This window comes from Ailuropoda melanoleuca, chromosome 11 (genome assembly GCF_002007445.2).
Source record: "Ailuropoda melanoleuca isolate Jingjing chromosome 11, ASM200744v2, whole genome shotgun sequence".
Lineage (NCBI taxonomy): Eukaryota > Metazoa > Chordata > Mammalia > Carnivora > Ursidae > Ailuropoda > Ailuropoda melanoleuca.
The window spans coordinates 106,213,291-106,236,397 of record NC_048228.1 but is presented as its reverse complement, the minus strand read 5'-3'; the positions used below and the strand labels follow the sequence as shown (position 1 = coordinate 106,236,397).

At 44.5% G+C, this 23,107-nt stretch overlaps 1 protein-coding gene across 2 annotated transcripts in view; it reads right to left on the bottom strand.

Moving 5' to 3' along the window:
- The window catches only part of KIAA0232 (KIAA0232 ortholog), an 83,803-nt gene that overhangs the window by 59,585 nt on the left and 1,111 nt on the right, over positions 1-23,107 (bottom strand). The window contains exon 1 of one of the 2 annotated variants that reach the window (XM_019807042.2): positions 22,838-23,101. The exons of the other annotated variant lie outside the window; for it this stretch is intronic. The gene's annotated coding sequence lies outside the window, so the exon portion shown is untranslated. Of the gene's footprint in view, positions 1-22,837; positions 23,102-23,107 lie in introns of those variants that run through there. 2 annotated transcript variants of the gene reach the window in all.

The following is a 23,107-nucleotide window of genomic DNA, read 5'->3' as shown; positions in this document are numbered from 1 at the left end:
CTCTTTGTACCACCACACACATTCCTAGAAGTCAGTCAGATTACAGCCCCCTCTGTGTGCCTGGAGAGTCATCTAGGGTGCATGCAGCACTGACTCCTGTAAGCTCTAAGAAACAGACATTCTGCAGTCCAGTTTCTTTAGAGCTCAAGCAGAGCAGACAAGTGACCAGCTGAATTTAAATGTTCAAGTGTTTCCCTTCTTCTTAACATAGTGCATATATGTTTAGATTTGCTGAAAACACCTAAAAATTATTTCAAAATCGTCATCTCTTTCTGACATGGTACCACAGATAGCTCTCATGTGGGGAATGTTCTTGATGTCTTGTGCAACAGCACAGCTGATCATGAAGAGCTCGGTCAACAGTTCCAAGCGCACTTCTCTGGGCAAAATGCAAAGTGCAGATCTTGTGGAGGGAAATCTGTTCAAGCGATAGACCCACTCTTTTACTCTCCAAGCACTTCCGCTTTTCTGCTCAACTGGACCACATCTACTTGCATTACAAAAGCTTGTTAACGTATTTTTCTAAATATGAAAACAGAAGGGCACCCACACACAATTTCTCCACCCTAATATAATTCACAGTATTTCCATGTGGTCATTATCAGTGTCTTTTCCCTTTTGTATAGAACTTAAAATGTTTTCTTATTTCAACAGGTTAAATAATACATACTTTTGTATTCTGTTTTTCACCTAACATTATATCTTCCCAGTGCTGTGCTAGGGTCCAATATGGCAGCCACCAGTCAAATGTGGCTATTTACATTTTATTAAAAATCTGCCACACCAGCCACATTTCAAGAGCTCAAAGCCACATGCAGCTAGTGGCTATTGTACAAATACAGGACATTTCTGTCACTGCAGAAGTTCTACTGAACAATACCAGCTTTGATTCTCTCCTATGTTAGACCAAACAAAGAGTCCCTGGCTCAATAGAATCCATGTACCCTCCTCCACATACCTGTGGACTATACGAGACAATCCTCCTCATACCCGGAGATGGGATGCTAAGCACAGCCATTCTGAGACAGCACAATGTGCCAGAGGACCGGTCTGAGGGAAGTGGAAAACATCTGCCTTTGTGTTTGATAGGTCTCAAATTTCATCAGGTCAAATGTCATTACAGTAGAAAGTAATTATGGAAGGTTCGGTGACAACGTCAAACTGTATACAGAACAGCGAGAACCCTGAAGCTCACTGACAAAGCAAAAAAGAAAACAGAATAACCAGGACGGGGGCCAAATTTCAAGGTTCAAAATTCAGGACAAAAAGTTAAGTCAAAATAGGGTGGATTATGCTTAAAAACAAACAATGCCCAAATCCCAGTAGCCATGTCCCTCCCGGACTGGCAGGAGTGCTCAGCATAGTCACACACAACCACTCTGGGACTTGGCACACAGCATGACAGCATGGTCACCAACCTTGAACCCTACTAGCCCAGGAACCAGGGGCAAAGAAAATCTGTGTCAAGGCATGCACCAGCGCTTCAGAAACTCCCTCCTGCAAGTGACCCCACATCTTCCCAGTCAAAGCAAGTTTCATGGTCTCACTCCAAATGGGGGTGGGGGGAACACTCCTCTCCCATGCCAGGGAAGACGGAGGAGCAGGAACAGGTGTCAACAGCCCTAAGGACTACTCTAAGGGACAAAATGTGGGACTCTTGATAGGAAACAACTCTAACATCTAACACTATTGAAACCAGCATTCTGGTCAACTAGAGTGGACTATTCGAGGAAGATGAATTAAAACACTGCAAACACAAAACAAAAAACCCACAAAAGAGACTAAAGTAACATGCTGAGGAAGTCTTCACTGCTGAAACATTAACACCTGAACAGCAACGAGCCAATGCCTCGAGCTCCTCTAAGAAGCCATCCCTAACTACCTACAGCCGCACTGCTCTCTTCCTGTACCACTGAGGGCACTCACTGCCCTCCCCGCTCTCTGCTTTCAATGATACGCATCAATACTATTCTCCCAACTGCCCCCTGCATGTGGGCTCCTTCACAAGCAAGGCTGAAAGTTCTCCAAGGCCAAACTGTGACATATTCCACATGCTAATTGGCCACATGCTTAGGCCTTGACAGGTGAGCAAAACTGTGTCAAATGAACACTTCCCAAATCTAAATGGGGGAAGAAATTGTGAAAATCAGCCTTGGGAAATACAGTATTCATAACACTAGCGTGTGTGGGAAAACACTGAGCCCCAGTCAAGTTCTCAGCCGCCAGGTGGGGAACAACTCTATCCTAGGAGCCCCAGCTCTTTCTTCCACCACCCACACATGTGCCGGAGGCTTCCTGTGTGCCAGGCACCGGGCATGCTGTTAGTAATATAAACTCAATGACCTTCAAGTTTGTTCCTTCTGTATTTACCATCCTAGGTTAATGGGCTTTGGGCTTCACCCTTAGGTAATCAACTTCTTCTTCCTACTCAAACCCATTGGCTTTCACCTTCCCTTTGATCTAGTCTGGTACTTTTGCAATTTATGCCTTCACAATAACTACATATTTTTACCTGGTCTTCCTCACTACAAATTTCACAATAAATATGACAAAGTCCTCAATATTCAAGGCCTGAATTACCTGAAACTGTCTTTTCGTAATTCCTCAATTTCGATATCAATACAATTTTCACACACACACAAAAGCCTTTCAAGGGGAAGGGTAAAGAATATACAAACTATAAATAGAAAAAAAGCAATAAAGAAGGTAATGTCTGACCTACTAAGACTCTAGCTTTTAGATTCTACTACTTTTCACAAAGACCCTAAATATCTGCCTGGCAAATCCGAGAGTGCACATTTATAACGAGCTAGTTACACACATACACATAATCTCAGTGCATCAATTTGGAACATAAGGGATCGCTCATTTTCTTTAGTAGGTAGCGTGCCTTCGGAGCGAATCTAAGGTCAGAAGAGAAAATCCACAGAGAATCTACAGCCTAAACGAGAACTCTTATCACTCAAGAAATGACGCTAAAAGCTGGTCACATAAACCCGTTCAACCTCTGTATCTGAAAAACCATGCAGATACGGAGAGTCAGACCTACAGTCGCTTCCCCATCTAGAAACGTGCCAAGTCCTAGGAAATGAATAAGGCTTCTGTTTAAGACAATATAATCAATAAGACTAGCATGGACATGACTGCCTTCCACCAAAATAGAAGAACTGCGTAAGGATTAAATTCCATTTTTACTGTATGAACTGATTACTGTCTATTCTCCAGTAACACTTAAAATGAATTCTTTTCATGAATGTAGGGTCGTTCTTATAGATTTAAGAGTTATTACTCGACCGTAACAGGAACTAGCTAAGGTCTTGCTAAACTGAAGACACATAACAGACCCGGTTAATCTCTAAATTGAAAAGATAAGAAAAAGGAAGAACCAACTAGATCATGATGATAGGTGAAAGGACCTGGTTCTACAGAGAATGCGAAGTACAGGAGAGACTTCCCCTAGAGCAAAAACAAATGGGAACGAGATCACGTGTGTAATGAGACTAAATAAAAGGGAAGAGCTTTCAGTCCGGCCTGGATAAATTCTCCCCTGCTGGGTGCTGGTGGCGAGCGCTTACAGAACCGAAAGTCTAGGTCAGCCTCTAAGTTCTCAGAGCTGTAACGGGCCTAACCAGAGGGAGATAAACTGCTTATGCGAAGTAACATTGTTTTATTTCTAACTTTTGCTCCATTGCCAGTTATTTGACGATTCATTCTCATCTGTTAATATTTCTGATTTGAAAAGCCAGGCTGATTTTCCCAGACTGAAATCTCTTTGCAGGTTATCACATTACAATAATCAGTGTTTATCATTCACCTAGATCTATTAGACATCAGAATTCATTAGCAGGGCTACAAAATGGCAGTTTTTATGCCTTCAAAAAAGTCCTTATTGGAGACTTACAAAAATGTCCTTTCTCCCTGGAAGGGGCAAACCACATATCAGGCCGTTTACGGAATGAAAAACCATGTGGAAAGCCCTCTGGGTCAGAGGGAAGGCATTAAATGTATACACTGACATCTGAGAGAGTCCTCCTGCAAACTATGAAACAGCTACCAAACAAAATCCAAACATTAAAACAAAGTTTACTATTATGAAATCCTAAAAGCTTTTAGAAAAATTGTTGTAAAGTGATGAAACTGGATTTCAGAAATTTAAAAACTTCTACCAGGAGAAACAAAATGGACCTTCAACTCTAAAGAAAAATTTTCAAAAACACTAACCAAGTTTATTTAGAAACAAAAAATTTAAACAAGATGTTTAGAATTTTCAAAATGCAAAGCCTCTAACATGATGAAGCCCATTTAATCATGGATAAAGCATTTATCATATAAGATACTAGATCATGGTGTATAAAAATAGTTTTTCAAAGTGATACTGTCACTTGTCCAATGTCTGTGCATAAAAGTTCTACAGCTTCCGGGGTGCCTGGGTGGCTCAGTCAACTAAGCTTTCAAGTCTTGATTTCAGCTCAGGTCATGATCTCAATGGTCATGAGATCAAGCCCTTTGTCATCGGGTTCCTCACTCCCTCTCTAAAAAAAATTTTTTTTTTAAGATTTCATTTATTTATTTGACAGAGAGGGAGGCAGTAAGAGAGGGAACACAAGCAGAGGGAGTGGAGTGGGAGAGGGAGAAGCAGGCTTCCCGCCGAGCAGGGAGCCCGATATAGGCCCCGAACGCCGGGATCATGACCTGAGCTGAAGGCAGATGCTTAACGGCTGAGCCACCCAGGCGCCCCTCTAAAAAAATTTCTTAAAAACTCTACAGCTTTCAACTACTGACCTTAAAATTACCAAGTGATCTGTCTTCTGAGTTACACTAGGTGGGGGAAAAATGGCCTGAAATTCTGAGGCTCACTGGTAAAACAGCGCCATTTTTAAAAATACTAATATAAAGCCATAAGCTACATATTACAGTTCTCCAAAATGAAACTGGGTAGTAAGCAATATTTTGATAAGATTTGGTATCTCTCAATAGATACCTAATTCAATATAAAAATTTTATATGATTATCTGATACATATCCTACTAGTTAGAAACTTTAAAGGATCAGAATAAAATTCTCTTTTTGACTTTGCAAAAAGATAAACATTTGAGAACTCAGAATAGGTTCAAAGTATGTGTATTTTTCATCCATTAATTATATGCTTCAAAGATTAAATCAAGTCTTTAGCTGTGACTCTTAGGATAACCACGGAGTTACAGTCCCTAGGAAGCTATTTAAATGAATAGTATCATTTAAAGTGTAAAATGCTACAGTTCCCCTAAAGTGTATTTATTCTAGGTGATATAAAAATTTATTATTTTTGCTGTAGAAATTCTTCCTCTTGCATAAATTAGGGAAATACCAGAGCTGAAACAAAAGTAGGCTTATTTATTTTAGGACATCTTAAAACTTTTAATATGGTAATGTGCATCTGGAACCTCCAGGAAGGAAACAAAGTAGATAGCATTTTCCATACTTATTTAATTATAGACCTCTTTTTAAGTTCCTGAGAACATACTTTGTGAAATATAACCTTTTAAGAAAGACTTAACATTTTCCCTACGGGCCAAGTTATAACGAAGACCTAGATCATCTAGGGTCCTTATATCCTCAATTTCTAAGGGCTGAAAGGTTAAACTGATGATACCATCTCCTTTATTTTCCTTTTAAAAATCTGCATAAATTATATTGTGCTATACAGTAAATCACTCACAACTCCTTTTGACACGGGATCAGAAACTTCCAGATTTCCCCCTTTCCCCTAGGCATGCTTCAGGCCTCATTTATGATCTTGGAACACATACACTTTTAAGGAGCTGTGCCTGTGTTCAACATGCACCACTTACCTGCCAGTGCACATTACAGGCACAGCAGCAACGCAGGTGCTTACAGCCACTGAAGCGATCCCGGGTTTATGTTCACTGCACAATACCACCAAGCTGTTTTTTAGTGGCTCAAAAAACAAAGATCTAATAGGATGCTAATGGCAGAGCCACAAGGAGGGAACTCAACTGGCCAGTAGCTCTACAACACTGGAAGGCCAAGTATGGCGCTCAGAGGGCATGATCCAGGGACTGGTGGAAGGGCAAGCTAACTGACAAGGGCCTGCAGTTCATAAACATTTGCTGGGGTCAAGTAGAGCTGCTGAAAGATTTAGAAACGCTACCGATTTTAAGTGTACTTTGAGGCTTCCCTGAATCTGGGAAGCATGCTGAGAAGCCCCACTACTCTTAGAGGCCAAGTAGAGTGGCATTAATAGGACTGTTTATCTATGGAATTCTCCCTACCTCAGTGGTATCTCTCAAGACCCGAAATATAAATACTTTAAAGACAATGCAGTATTAACAAAACAATATTATCAAAAATGTATTTAAAATAGCCAGAGGCCGGGATACCCAGGGGGCACAGTTGGTTAGGTATCCACATCATGATTTCTGCTCAGGTCATGATCTTGAGGTTGTGAAATCGAACCCCGGACTCAGCGCAGAGTCTGCTTGGGACCCTCTCTCCCTCTGTCCCTCCCCCCCTCCCCCATGCCCACACACTCTCGAACTATCTAAAGATAAACAAATAAAATCTTTAAAATACCCAGCGGCCTGCACAGGTCCCAACCTGCCCGTGGTTTGGGGTTGCTGTCTGTCTCATAAAGTCAAGGAGAGGGTTTGTCTTCTCCGAAAAAGACTCCTACACAGTTGGCTTTAGCATCTTCCAAGAACAGGGAGGCAGGGATTGAGGCCTCATGAGTCTGGGTTTCAGCTGAATTAGAGAAGCCAGTGCTTACAACCAGAAAGTTCAGAGTCGGGTGTAGTTACCTCCAGGACTCATGACTGTTAACCCAGTCTGGGCTTCAGGACAGTTATATAAATGGATTCCTTAACAATCAAATAAACAGTTTCAGAAAATGAAATAAAATAAAATACCCAGCAAAGTATGACACAAAGGTGAAAGATTTTGGATTGGAATTTTACACAATTAAAACCCTTCTCAAGGGCACCTGGGTGGCTCTGCCGATTTAGAGGCTGCCTTCGGCTCAGGTCATGATCCCAGGGTCCTGGGACTGAGTCCTGAGTCAGGGTCCTTGCTCAGTGGTGAGTCTGCTTCTCCCTCTCCCTCTGCCCCTCCGCCTGCTTGTGTTCTCTTTCTTTCAAATAAATAAATAAAATCTTTATAAAAAATTAAATAAATAAATAAAAGCCTTCTCAGGGCACCTGGGTGGCTCAGTGGGTTAAGTCTGACTCTTGCTTTCAGCTCAGGTGATGATCTCAGGGGTGTGGAACCAAGCCCAGCCTCAGGCTCCACGCTCGGTGGGGAGTGGGCTTGGGATGCTCTCCTCTCCCTCTGCCCCTCCCACTGGTGCTGGCTCATTTTCGCTGGCTCCTTCTCACAGGTGAAATAAATAAATCTTAAAAAAAAAAAAAAAAAAACAACTCTTCTGAGGGCACCTGGGTGGCTCAGTCGGTTAAGTGTCCAACTCATGGTTTCAGCTCAGGTCATGATCTCAGGGTCATGAGATTGAGCCCCATGCTGGGCTCTGTGCTCAGTGAGGAGTCTGCTGGTCTCTCTCCACAAACCCGCCCCCAAATAAATAAAATTTTAAAATCTTTTTTTTTAGATTGTATTCATTTATTTGACAGGGAGCAAGAGAAAGCGCAAGCAGGGGGAGCAGCAGAGGGAGAAGCAGGCTCTTCACTGAGCAGGGAGTCCGAAGCAGGGTTCAATCCCAGGACCTGGGACTATGATCCAAGCTGAAGGCAGATGCTCAACCAATTGAGCCACCCAGGCACCCCAAAATTTTAAAATCTTTAAAAAAAACAAAAACAAAAACCTTCTCCTCAAAAAATAGACTGGCATGACCATCTGTAGAGCTCTATAGAGGTCAAAACTCTTTAAAATTTCACTTCTATGCTCAAATGATAAAGATTACAAAGGTAAATGTAAAAAGCAGCAGACATAGGCACTCACATACACAACAAAAATATACATACATAACTGGGAAAAGGATATTAACAAATCAGTTAAGTATCCAGACACTGAACATAAAAGCCAGCTTTCAAATGACTCCTGTTAAATATAAAGTTGATTATGCTTTTCTTATAGATTCTGGTCAAGTTCTCTATCACATGAAATATTTAATTTGGGGTTAGTAATAAGTATTCTACTCCCATGAATATGAAATCAGACAACTCTGGGAAAAAAGATAATAATCCCTAGAAATCTTTGATAAATAAGGGTAATCTTATCCAGATGCATCTTTCAGGGGTTACCTAATGGCCAGTAACCAGAACTACAGGAGTGATTTGGGCCCAGAGTTGTGTTATAGATCTCTGAACATTCATGTTTCAACCCCTCACAAACAAGGTCAAAGACCTGTGTAATTTATGCAGAAGTCACTACCTACAAACCAATTCTCCACCCCCACCCCAGGCTCTGAGACCTTTACTACAAGAGCAATTGAGGATAGGGCTTAAGAGGGAAGATGGTCGCTGTGGTGGCAGCTTTTATGTCAGAGCTTACTCAGACCCACTGATCAGAATCTCCATTTTACCAAGTTCCGCAGGTGACAAATGTACTTTTTTTCCTTTTTAAGTAAGCTCTAGGCCCAAAGCGGGGCTTGAACTCACCACCCTGAGGACAAGAGTCACGTGCTGTACAGACTGAGACAGCCAGGTGCCCCCAAATGTATTTTAAAGTTTGAGAACACAGTCCTTAGACCTCTTTCCTTACCTTAAGGTCAGAAAGAGGCTTGTCTGTCCTTTCTTCTAAAAGTATTCAAGTTTTTCTTCTCATACTGTAGCAAACTGAATTAGTTTCCATCCAGCCCTTCATTTCCCCTCAAACAACCCGTTACACAGCAAGTCCCCACCGTTGTCACCATGGGACGGACTGGCAGTGCCTCCCTGTAGGCTGAGGACATGTCCCCTGCACTGCCCCCTGTGACTGGTGCAGCCACTGGACCGCAGTGGACATGACCTATGCATGTCCAAGCAGCTTTAAAAGTGATCATGTGATTAGGCCTCTTCTTATCACAGGAAGAACGTGTTCCAGATGGGACCGCTTCCTCGGCATGGGTCTCAAGACGAGAAGACATCTGGAAGGGCACCATAGCAACAAACTCGCGGCCGCCAGTGTATTGATGTGAGCCACGAAGAACTGTTTAGTGCTTAAGCCACTGAGACTCAGGGGTTTGGTCACTACAGTGCAACCCTGTAAAATCTAATAAAACATTCAAGTTCTTAATCCATTTACGAGTTACCTCTATCTAGAATTAGTGAAGCAGGCACCTAATTGCATGTTTTTCTACACGGAAAACTAGCTGTGCCAGCATCACGAATGGATCAGCCCTCCATCTGCACCTGTAACTGCACTTCTCTCCCGGACCCAAGCTCCACGTAACCACACGTCTGTCTGGGGCTCTTTTCCGTGCTCAACATACTCATCCCCACGCCAACACCACACTGGCTGAACTACCAGACTTTCACACGAAGTATCGAGATTTCCCTGTGCTTGGCCCTTTGTTCGTTCTTACAATTTTAGGATCAGCCACCACATCTGTGTGAAACCCTGCTGGGATTTTAATGGGAGATGCATTAAATATATTGATCAATTTGAGGAAAACAGTCTGCTTTACACCATAGTCTTCCCATTTATGAACAAGGATCATTTCTCCATTTATTTAGGTCTCCGGCTAGATCTTTCAAATAAGTTTTCATGCTCAGCACACACATTTATTCCTAGATACTAGGTCACAGACTCTCCCAGGTTTTATACAGAATCATCATCTGCAGATGACAATTTTCTGTTTCTAGCACTGCAATCCTTCAGCAGGTCAATGCTGTTCTCTGGGTGTGCGGCCTTTGGCAGGACAATGAAGAGAAGTGGCATCAGCAGGGTGTCCTTTGTCCTGTAGCTGACTATACAGGAAATGTTTCCACACTTCCTCACTAAAACTGATGTTCTCTGTAGGTTTTCTGTAGACATCCTTTACTGGCTACAAACATTTCCTTCTATTTGCAGTTTGCTAAGATCATAGCTATAGGGGCTCAGTCACCTATGTCTAGAGCTAGTGAACGAAGGTACTTCCTTTCTTATAACGTAAATGTGGTTGTCCTCCAGCGACAGCAGAAGCAGCTTGTGTTGATGGAATTTACCACCAAAGTGGTTGTACATGCGTGCTCACTGCATTCCAACACCCCGTGGGGCCGACACCATTATTATTCCCTTTGTACAGATGATGACACAGAAACTCAGAACAGAAACTTCATTTCTCCAAACAGCACAAAAAGAGAAGAGTGGGGATCTGAAAGCAGGCTAAGCTAACTCCAGAGTGAGCTCCTCACCGCTACAGACTGTCTGGTAACAACTTGCCCCTACCCAAAGGGTCCTTCTGGCCCCAAAGGAGGGGACTTGAGCAGCAACGTCTGTACCTAATTCCAGCTGTCCAGGAGTTACATTCTGCTCAGGTAGTTCCATTCGACCACGGATCCCCCTTAAGGAGTCCTTCAAATCATCAAAGCAGGACAAATTCAAACAGAGGGGAAAGGAAGGTAGGATTAAATGAACCAAGAATTTTAAATTCACATGAAATAGGTCCCAAAATTTTAAGACTGAGCTATTGTTCCAGGACTTTTTTTGAGAGAGAACATATGAGCGGTGCAGGGTGGGGGGTGGGGGCAGAGGGAGAGAGATTCTTAAGCACAGAGCCCGACATGGAGCTCAATCTCACAACCCCAGCCAAAACCAAGAGTCAGACACTTACCGACAGCACCACCCAGGCACCGCCCCATGGGTACTTCTTAACCAACACCGGCATGCTGAACTGTCTTCAGCTGCTTTCCAGAGAAACCACTTCCCAAAGACCCCACCTTGTGACACTCACTGAGGAACTGACTGCCCCATCAGATTTGAGTGACCCTTAATTGTATTTAAATATCAGAAACCACCACCATTTGGTGAATATGCAAGACACAGTGGGGGTGACAAAGCAGCTTAATCTGGGGGGCAATGGTGGCATGTTCTCTAGTAATTTTAAAGCTAGGAGAATGTGATTTCAACGCATGCTCGAAAAAATCATCCTCAATGGCCCACGCCATCCATTTGCTCTGCAGATAAACCAGAAGTCACATTTCCGCGCCGTGGAAACCCTATGTTCCAGGTTTAGGAACATGGATATGCTAATCAAAGTCCTAGGAACCACAGTCACTTCCAATTAGTAGCTCCTTTCCACCCTCTCATAACCACTGGTCAATCCAGCTCTGTTCAGCCCCTAGCCCAATGACTGATGCCCTTACAAGATGAGGGAAACGGGGACAGAGACCCACAGAGGCGGCCACATGCAGACAGAGGCAGAGACGGGAGTGAGGTGCACACAAGCTGAGGAACCCCAGAAGCTGAGAGAGAGGCACAGAACAGGTCTTCGACAGAAGCTCCAGATGGAACCCAGCCTCCTGACACCTGCCTTTCAGACTTGCAGCCTCCAGACCTGTAATGATAAATCTGCCCTCCGCCCAGTCCGAGGCACTTCCTTACAGCAGCCCTGGGAAGCTCCTGCAGCTCTTCCGACCTCACGCCCGGCCCAAGGCGCCCCTCCGCTTCTGCGGCTTCCACCTCCTGAGAAGCATATGGTACGTGACCGTGAGGAGAAAGGAACGGGCAGGTGTCGGCGTCAGGAGCGTGCTGATTTTATACTCAGACACATGACCTAATCTAGGGCTGTTCCAACATTTCTCAGACGCAAACCCCAATACTACGCCTGAAACAGGTTACGGTGGCACAGGTGAGGAGCGTGGGAACTGCCCAACTCCGGTCTCCGCACCCACCCGGCCTCATGCCTAGAACCCTTTCACTCATTCGTTCATTCAATAAACACTTGAGCACCTGCTGTGTGTCCGACACGGCTTTCACAGCATGGAAAAACACGAGCTAAACCAAACCTCTGCATTTTACGGATTAAGACACTTAACATCGCCGGGGTCCTGCGGCAGGAGCAGACCAGGGCCACCGCGGTCCAGCTGCGAAGCTGCTGCTGCTTCCACCACACCGTCCGCCCCTCATCCAACTTGCAGCCTTGCTGTCATCCAATTTTGAAGGATCAAAGCAAAGCCTTTTACTTTGCATCTAGCATATCCTTCTTCATCAAAGTTTTTGGTTTGGCCACGACTGTTCACCATCCGCAGAGACCTAGAGACACTTTGAGAAGCTGACACACCTGAACCCTGAGCCAGAGGGAAAGTGAGAGCAGCTCCGACCCCACTTTAGCCAATGGAGGACTGCAGGGTGCTACCCGATCCTTTTCAAGGTACTCCTTTGCCTGCCCTGGCAACACCCGGGTAAGTCTACTCGAGGAGCTGCAATTTCCGTGACAGTCTCTACCCCACGACTAGGGGAAAAATGGTTATAGACACTGTTCCTAAATGTGCATGTGTGTGTTTGGAAATGGGAGAATGAAATGCTGGGGAAAAAAGTATTCCGTGTAAGGGAAGAAATCTTTGCCTGATACTGGAGCAATATGGCCACAGTGCAGGAAGCAGCAGACCGCCAGCGGCGCCTGCAAGGTCCTCGGACCAGCTGGGGTCAGCGGAGGGCCCACGCCCGGCCCCAGCTCCAGGTCTCTGGGAGACGCTCAGGGCAGGGGCGACCTGGGCACAAGGTCCTGCGGGCTAAGGGAACTGAATGACAAGACAGATGGTAACAAAGCCCTCCCTCAGGGTGGCTGAGTCCATTCTCGGGGCCTAAGGGAGCGTTAAGAAGTCCTCTGCAGAGCTCAGAATTAGAAGGAAGGTAAGATGTTCTTATGGAAGTTGCATCAAGCAAAGGTTGCAAGGCGGAAAAGAGCCTGAGACCAAGGTTTTGAGGTCACTAGAGTTACCTGCCTGCATTAATTGCGTCAAAACTCCTACGTGTGCTCTTTCTCCAACTGCCGTTCTTCGGCAAAGGCCACGTTACATCAAAGCTCTCACTCAGCAGGCTGCATCGCGTCCTGATGAAACTCTATTTTTTTTAAAGATTTTATTTATTTATTTCACAGAGAGAGAGAGCCAGCGACAGAGGGAACACAAGCAGGGGGAGTGGGAGAGGAAGAAGCAGGCTCCCAGCAAAGCAGGGAGCCCGATGCAGGGCTCGATCCCAGGACCCTGGGATCACACCCTGAGCCAAAGGCAGACGCTTAACACGACTGAGCCACCCAGGCGCCCCTGAAACTCACTTTAAAATAAAACCAGGGGCGCCTGGGTAGCGCAGTCGTTAAGCGTCTGCCTTCGACTCAGGGCGTGATCCCGGCGTTCCGCGATCGAGTCCCACATCGGGCCGGGAGCCTGTTTCTTCCTCTCCCACTCCCCTGCTGTGCCCTCTCTCGCTTGGCTGTCTCTCTGTCACATAAAAAAATAAAATCTTTAAAAATAAAATAAAATAAAATAAAATAAAATAAAATAAAATAAAATAAAATAAAATAAAACCAAAAACAAAAGAAGTTATAGGGAAAGATCCTGATCCTCCAGACGGTCTCCAAGATCCATTCCTGTTGAAGGAGCCAAGCCCATCTATTGCACAGTGGCCAGACCTAGCTGCTCTCTGATTCTTTTCCACAAGTTCTAGAGAAATTTTAGTGAGGCTCACTTGCCCACAGGCCACAACTATTATCACCCCTCTCTGTTCTCCAGCTCCCCTCCTCTGCCGGCTCTCCAGGCCGTCCTCAGACTTCTCCACCAACACCTGCTTCCTCCATTAGCATCATCCAATAGCAAGATGCAAGTCACCAGTATGCAATTTCAAATTTTCCAATAGCCAGATTCAAAAGGAAATGGGTAAAATTAATTTTAGTAATATACTGTATTTAACTCAATAGATCCAAAATATTATCACTCCAAACATAACCGAGTAAAAAGATCATTGACAATTTACATTCCTTTTTCCCCACACTGAGTGTTGGAAATCTGGTGTATGTTTAACACTTACAGCACATCTCAAGTCAAACCAGCCACAATTCAATTGCTCAAAAGCCACATGTAGCTCATGGCTAGCTAACTGAACAGCACAGTCCTAGATGATCTCCAGTCCCATGATTTTAAATGCCATCTATATAGCGATTACTCCAAACTGTACTCTGCTTCTCTCGTGAACTCCGCAATTCTAGAACCATCAAGCTATTAGATGGGTGTCTAACTGGCATCTCAACTTATAACAGGTCTTTAAAAAAACACAAAAACTGAATTCTCACCACCACCATCCTTGCTGAGACCTTCCCAATATCAGCCAAGGCAACCTCCTGCTTCCACTGCTCAAGCCAAAAGCTCTGGCATCATCCAGACCCCTCATCCTCCTCTCACAACCCATACCCAACCCACCAGCAAATCCCTAGCTCTCCCTTTCTAACATATCCAGAATCAGGGTCCTTCACCTGCTCTGCTCCCCCTCTGGACGACACTCTGCTCCGCAGACAGCACCTCTCTCCCTTATTTCCTTCAGGTCTTGGGTCTCGGTTCAAGTGGCATCTTATCAGAGAGCCCTTCCCTGACCATCCTATAAAACATGACCCTCATCTCCTGCTTTATTTTCCCTCCTAGCAGTTTTCACTTGACGGTTGTATCCATTTGCTTACTCGTATTGTCAGGACAGAACAGTGCTGCGTGTGGTGAGCAGCGGCTGCCCCGCTCTGACGGCCCTTCAGGAGAACCCACTGCAGGGAGCCCAGCTGACCCACAGCCTCCCGCTGCTGCACATCCAGAATCACAATGGCAAGGACACCCAGCCACCCCAGCAATGCTGAGCAGGACGGGGTACTAGACCCAGGCCACCCAGCCTGTCACAGACCCCCTAGTAGCCTAGCCAAGCCTTTCTCAGAACTGCATGGGCCTGAGGCTGCTCCCACCCAGGGCCTCCTCCCCTCGCTCCCTTGCGCAGGGTCTCACCTGCACAGGGTTCAGAGGCTGCTCCTGCACACTCCTGCTCCCTCGATTTCCCTTCCACAACAATTCCCCTGTAAGTCTCCTGCATGTCTAAGCACTGCGGCATCTGTGTCTCGGACATTGCAGGCAGTCGGCAAGTATTGTGGGAACAAATAAACCTCCAGGAAGAGTAGGGCAGTGGAGAGAAAATGGACTTGAAGTTTCAAGGATAGACGTTTGGGCTCCAGCTCTGCCATATATTATTTGTAACCTTAGGGAAGCTTCTTGAGGCCTCTAAACCACAGCTGGACCCTTTATAAAATGGAGATAACAGCAGGTGTCTCCAGGGTTGTCAGGAGGATACAGGATTTAACTGAAGTCCCTGATGCCAGGCCTGCTGGCTAGGAGCTGCAGAACAAGTGTGGGCCCCCTCTCCTCCTTACCCCTTCTCCTCCTTACCCACTCTCTCTGTAGCCATTTCTAAGACTCCTGCCCTTCCACCAAGAATTCTTTTTTTTTTTTAAAGATTTTATTTCTTTATTCGACAGAGATAGAGACAGCCAGTGAGAGAGAGAACACAAGCAGGGGGAGTGGGAGAGGAAGAAGCAGGCTCATAGCGGAGAAGCCCAATGTGGGGCTCAATCCCATAATGCTGGGATCACGCCCTGAGCCGAAGGCAGACGCCCAACTGCTGTGCCACCCAGGCGCCCCTCCACCAAGAATTCTGACCACTTTTAACTAAATAAAGCCCCCAATAATCCTATATACCCACCAGTGATCCAATGTTCAACTGAGCCTAACTGATGGTTAAACTTTATTTTTCATTCCTGACTTGCCTGTGATGGGCTAGGATTCATTTTACTAGGTTTGAAAAAATGAAATCCCAGAGATTGGTATCTTAACAGTCTGAAACTTAAACTGTTTCCCTAAAGTTTCAAGGAAAGCACGCTTTAAAAAAACACACCAATACAAAATCTAAAACTGCAGCTCAGTACCAAGTTCCTACTGCTGTTTTTACAGCTCCTTTAAAGATGTGTAAGTTTGTAGTATTCCAGATCATTAGCGGTTTCTCAAGAAAATACACACGGAGTTTGCACAGACTTAATTAGTTTTTAAGAAGACTCAAGAATGATGTATGTGCACTTATATAAGCATTCCAAAAGGTCTCCAAGTTGAAAAACTAAATTGTTAGTGGTGGTCACTCACAGGGAGCAGGATTAGGAGGCATGAGGATGAGGGATGCTTCTTTTATAAAGTGTTTAGGGGACTGGGGCGCGGGAGTGGCTCAGTCGGTCAAGCATTTGACTCTTGATTTCAGCTCAGGTCATGATCTCAGGGTTGTGAGATAGAGCCCCACATCAGGCTCCACACTAGGTGTGGAGTCTGCTTACGATTCTCTCCCCCTCTCCCTCTGCTCCCCCTCCACACACACCCTCCATTAAAAAAAAAAAAAAAGCCTTTACAGGACTGACATAACTGGTAGGGTCCAGTGCAAAGTGAAAATGTAGGCCCCTTGATCAAAATTATTAAGAATATCAAGGCAGCTCCCCCTGCTGTGCTCTCTGACAAATAAAGTCTTAAAAAAAAAAAGATGTACAGGAACACCTGGGTGGCTCAGTTGGTTAAGCATCTGCCTTCAGCTCAGGTCATGATCCCCGCGTGCTGGGATCGAGTCCCACATCAGGCTTTCTGCTCAGTGGGGAGCCTGCTTCTCCCTCTGCCCCCCGCTCCCGTGCTTGTGCGTGCACACACTCTCTCTCCGACAAATAAATAGATAAAATCTTAAAAAAAAAAAAAAAGTGTTCACAGAAACACGGAAGCCTGTCCCATCAACTAGCTCAATAAATTCTGGCACATTCATACGACGGAATACTAGGCACGTAAAAAAACCACAGTGAAGTAGATCTGTACGTGCTGATATGGAAAGCACTCCACGGCAAGGTTCTGGGTTTGCTTAAACACAGAACACTGCTGACAATGACTCCATTTTTCAGAAGCACTGCCATATTTTTTGCCTAGACACCCAAGAAATTTATCAGTGTTTTTTTCAGTACAGGAAGGGAAGGAGAGTGAAAGAGGAGACTTACTTTTCATCTTATAATCTGCTTTCTTAGATTTAACATGTAATTTTTAAAAAATAAACACGTTTTAAAACAGTTATTATGATTTAGAACAATGTTTTGATGAATCATACAAAATATACGTTAACGGTTTTTTAATTTTTTAAAAAATATTTACTGAAGTAATCTCTACACCCAGCATGGGGCTTGAACTCACATCCACTCGATCAAGAGTCGCATGCTCTTCTGACTGAGCCAGTCAGGCACCCCTACTTTAACAAACAGTTTTATTTTATTTTTTTTTTAAGATTTTATTTATTCATTTGACAGAGAGACAGCCAGCGAGAGAGGGAACACAGGCAGGGGGAGCGGGAGCGGAAGAAGCAGGCTTCCAGCGGAGGAGCCTGATGCAGGGCTCAATCCCAGAACTCTGGGATGACGCCCTGAGCTGAAGGCAGACACTTAATGACGGAGCCACCCAGGCGCCCCTAACAGTTTTAAATTAAAGCTTTTAAATTTATAAAAGCAAGAAACCCCTTTGCTGGTAATAGCACCCAAAAAAAAAAAAAAATGCAATCAGTACTCAATTATTTCTGCTGGTAACCAAAGGAAGCAGCGGCAAATCACCACCACCAAAAAAAGAATTTAAAAAGCGTCTTTTTCATTTTGCTTTCTCTCTGTTAAAATCTTCACAGAAGACGCTAAGAAGCAAAATGTTAATCAGGCACCTAAGAAAAAGCTAGTAACTGAATAAATAAATAAATTAAAGTAAATTAAGGGCTTGAATAAATCCCCAAACTGGGCAAACAATTTTGAAATAGTTATGTGCTCGCTATTAAGATTCCAAAGGTACTCTGGAAAATGTAATTGAGCTAGAAACTAACTCCTGGCTGAAAAGGAAAATAAGTCCCTCCTCATTTTTCACCTCCCCGAATTAACTAAGGTAACAATCACACCACCAAAAAATAAATTTGAAAACGCACTAAGGCACATTTCCTTACACTTATTTATCTCCACAGGTGATGGACTATTTCACCACGTAATGAGCAACCACTCCCCTGTGCCGGGGAGCACCATGAAGACTGCAGACAGAGCCCGGCTCGCTTCCAGTCACAAGAGGAGCAAATGCACGCGCGCGTGCACACACACACACGCACACAGTGTCTGTATTCACAGAACTCCCATTTCTTTACCACTCTAGCTAGAAACAAAAGTAGCACATTCTCAAGCATATTGTAATATTAACTGTCCTATCGCCATTATTTCTAAGACAGATACTAGTTCATCCACTGGGATAGCCCTATGATCCACAGTTCTTTGCGGCAGGTTTTAAGAGAGATTTATCAGGAATATATAGATTTCCAGGACATCGGTTAAGCATTTGCCTTCAGCTCAGGTCATGATCCCAGGGTCCTGGGTTGGAGCCCCACATCAGGCTCCCAGCTCAGCGGGGAGTCTGCTTCTTCCTCTCCCTCTGCCCCTTCCCCAGGCTTGTTCTCTCTCTCCCTCTCTCAAAAATAAATTTAAAAATCTTAAAAAAAAAAAAAAAAGTTTCAAAATCATACCTGGTTTTCCTCACCTAGTTTCCCCCTCTCCAGCCAGGGGTTAACAGTGATGACCAGACAAAGGAAGAGACACAGAGCTATGGAAAAGCCTAGTGACCCAGAATGCTTTGGCAATAATACCAAAATCAGAATTTCAAGTCACTCCAAATTCTAAACAGATTCTATCATTTAATAATTACAAGACACAGAAGATTAAAATGAAACAACTGGTTTACTGAAAAATAACATACAGTGTGAAATTTGACAATTCCCATTTTCCTCTGACTTTCTTAAGCCATGTGCAAAAAACCTGGCTCACCTACAGATAGGTCTGTGTGTCTTCAGGATAATTTAGGACCACTGTCACTAATCTGCTTGTGCAAGAGCCCTCTTCAACCAAGTACTCACTTTTCTGCTTATTATCAAACTAATGAAAGAACAGGGTTGAAGGTGGAAAACTCAGAGGATCTCTCTTTACACACACACTTAGAAGGACACCCCAGAAATAATCCGTGAACACTGCTACAGTAAACCAGCACATACAATCTATCAACTTACCCAACCACTGGTGTTTTCCACCTGCTTAAAATAATGGCTAACAGCTGCTGCTTACTGAGCACTTATTATGTGCTGGTCCTGTTCTGTGTCACGTGTATGCATGAAGCTCTCACAGAGAACCATTCCAAACCTACTCCCCCTCCGCTAAAATCAGAGACTGCAGGGCGACTGACTTAATTCAGTCAACCATTTAATGAGTAAGTACACAGCACACCAGAAGTCATCAGCAATGGATAAGGTTTCTGCTCTTTCCTTGGGGAAGTTTATAATCCAGGAAAGGCCTCCATGTAAAGACTACACTAAAAAATCATAAGGAAAAATAACTGAGTGGAGGCATCAGTCAAGCACTGTGTGGGAGAAGAATGATGAAAAGTTAATTCTGAAAATCAGGGGAGAAGTTTCTTTCATAGAAGCAGAAGCATTTAAGCCAAGCTCCCAGTATTAAGGATTTTGATAGGAAGAGAAAGGCATAAAAGACATTCCAGAGTAAAGGAACTGGACAAACAAGCACGAAAGTGGCCAGAGGCCTAGTGTTGAAATACGAGGTGGCGAGAGAGGCCCAGTAGAGATGGGGCTAAGGGTTCTACGAGGCCAGGTGGCATTGGTCTTAGAGTGATATCTTTATCACTAAGTCCTACCTGGTGGTAGTGTCTCCCAGGTGAAAACCTTTGTAGGAGTAAGCCTACCAACAGAACTAGGCCATATCCCTCAGGTGTGGTGGCATGGGCAGGGCAATGCCAAGAACCTCCTCAGTGCGTACTGGGGGCGGGGATGATGGGATTTGCTTTACCCACTGAGCAATTCTGGTAACAGAACATAGGAGGACCAGCGAGACCAGAGAAAGGGAGGCCATCAGCAGGCCTACAGTAACAATCTACAGGAGGACTGGAAGGGCTGGCTAGGGGAACCGCTGAGAAAAAGGCTGATGGAAAAGAGACGTGGGGAGCAGACCTGGTAAAAACCTGGTCAGGCCAGGGAAGACTCACAAGTCTAGGGACCTCCAGCCTAGGGACCGGTAACCAAGAGGACAACTGTGTGGCGAAAACATCCTATTAGCTTCTATCTGAACAAGGCCATGCCGCACACGAAGTGTGGCCACTTTAAGTGACGCCGCAAAGCAAAAATAGCACAGAGAAGACTGTTCTCATTGCACAGAATCAAGACACTGAGGTCCAAGAGAGATTTAACCGACTTGCCCAGGGTGACACCGGGGTAACAGATGAGCCAAGACACCAACAACCCAAGTCTTGCACATCCAGACTTAATGTGCTTTAAATAAGCCTCCCAAAAAGCAAGTTACTTTTTATATGTCTAACAAATGTCCAAAAAAAAAAAAAAAGCTTTACAAAAAGTCTTAAAAAAAAAAAAGAAAAAAAGCTCTAACTTGCTGGGAGTGCAATTTTATTTCAAAGGTAAGAAATATTTGGGGGCGCCTGGGTAGTTCAGACGGTTAAGCGTCTGTCTTTGGCTCAACTCATGATCTCAAGGTCCTAGGATCGAGCCCCGAGTCAGGCTCCCTGCTAAGCCAGGAGTCTGCTTCTCTCTCCCCATTCCTGCTCTCTCTCTCAAATAAATAAATAAAATCTTTTAAAAAATATTTTAAAAACTTGTGCTCTGGTTCCCTCAACCCAAGAGAGGACTTCCCTGTCAGTAGTGCAGGCTCAAGGACCCTGGAAGTTTAGACACAGATGAGAGAGGTGGTTGTTTCTACTTTGCATAAAAATCCCACCTGGTATTACGTGAGAGATCAAATATAATGAAAAAGAAATATTCTAAGTATTAAATATCTTTACTGTAATAAAACTGTATTTCGAACATTGTGGTTGGTACTCTTATGCTTGTTATTAAAATACTTAATAATAATAATATACCACATAAGGTGGATGACAGACTTTGACTTTAATTCAGCAAACATTTGAACACTAATGTTTAAGCACCTGAGCAAGGTGTTGGGGGTAAAATAATGGTATGGCCACCACAGCCAGAGTTTCACATACACAATGCAAGGTGATATAGGCAATGATGAAAGCAAAATAGAGGGTTATGACTGCAGGAATGAATAATTCACATTGACAGAGTTTCGAAAGGGCTCCAGAGGACGTAAAATCGGGTGTGGACTTTTAAAAACCGGAGAGGGCAGGCGTGAGAGCACTGCAATCAGAGAAAAGGACATAAGCAAAGAAGGAAGTAGCTGGGCCCATTTATAAAACCGAGCATAGTCCCATTCAGTGGGACAGTGTGGAAAGGTGACAGAGAGGACAGGTAAAGTTCAGAGAGGACTCGGGCCAGAATGAGGGGCCTTGAATGTGATGCTGATGGGTCTGGAATCTAGGCTCCAAACAACAGGCAGTCTTAGATTTCGGAGCCAGAGACTGGCAAGATGTGATCTGTGTTTAGGACATAGGACTCTGGCAGCCAGGCAAAGTGTGCACAGGAAGGGGTGGGGAGGAGTCTAAAGAGAGAACATCAGCCAAGAGAGCAATCTGCCACTTCACAAACTAGCACTAATCTAATAGTTTAAAAGGAGAGGGCTGGGGGTGCCTGGGTGGCTCAGGTTAGTTGGCTGCCTTCAGTCCAGATCAGAGTCCTGGGATCAAGCCCCGTATCGGGCTCCTTGCTCCACAGGAGGCTGCTTCTCCCTCTCCCTCTGCTTGCCATTCCCCCTGCTTGTTCTCTCTCCCCACCCCATCAAATAAATAAATAAAATCTTAAAAAATAAATAAATAAAAGGAGAGGGCTGTTGACAGAATTATTTCTCATTTCCCCTCACCTGATTACCCCAACCACACTGTGGGACAGGTATCATCATTCCTTCCATTCTATAGACCAGAAAACTGACTCAGAGGCCATTAACTGCTCCAAGTCAAAGGCTGCTAAAACAGGGAGAAAAGGCAGGCACACTATGCAAAATATAAAACAGTCCTACTGCCTTTGAAGGGTGCTACTGTGAAGGTATACCACTAGAGAAATGCTAAAAATCTATGTAATTTTCCGAAATGCTGGCAACTTGTGTAACAAATAAGCTAATTACTGTTAAAATAATTACATATTTGCTTCATGTTTATGCCATGGTAAAGACCTGTACTTATCTTTAAAAAACAAAAACCCCTCTAATTCCACTTCCTATGGATTTAAATACTTAAGAGTAGTATTCTCCCCTCCATTCAATGTTCCAGCGGCCAAACTGGCAAACATGAAAACTGATAAATGTGCCCAAACTGAGGCAGTAAACTACTTTCAAAATAATTAAAAATTCACTGTTTAGCAAGTACAGCAATTCAATTTAGTATATACAATAAGTCATGATTGCAAAGAGCTTACCTAAAGGTATGCAAAGGCAGTTTTGGAAATGGCTTTTGTCACAAATAAATACTGAGACCCATTTAAGAATGGATCAATCCAAAACAACCCATGACAGAATATTTGACCTTCAGGATGTAGACCGGTAGATTTCCTCCGCTTTAAATGCACAGTCTACGAAACGGTCAAGGAGTTCTGGCATGGGTCTCACACTGCACATGAGAAATCTAGCTTGGGGCTCTGATTGTACAGTTTTACCCACAGCATCACCTCCTATTATCAAAACTGCCTGCCCCCACCCCTTCACCCCCTCACCCATCTTCTACCACCGGGGTTTTTTCGGTTTTGTTCTTTTCTTTTTTTAAACAACCAAAGGCCCAAAGATGTAAAACCCATTCTTAGAAACTTGGGACAATGAACCCAAGTATCCAACCCAGGTAATTACTAGCAAGAATCACAATTAAATCATTCCAAGGAACCTCACGTCCCCTCCCCGCTTAATCTCCTATACCTTCTACTAGGTTAAGTCTCTACACCTCGTCCACAGAGGCCCCAAACTGAAAGGCGGCGAAAGAGAAATCAAAACTGGGTTCCACCACGACTGGGGTCTGCTCCCGAAGCTCGGCAGGCCCTGTCACCTACGCACTGCCCGCGGCACGCTACACCCTCGGGCGGCAGGCGGCATTTCTCACGCGACAACTCCGAGTCCCGAGCCCGGAGAGCTCCGCAAGGCCGCCGCGGCCGCGCGAGCCCCGCATCCCGCCGGAGCAGGCGACTCCGG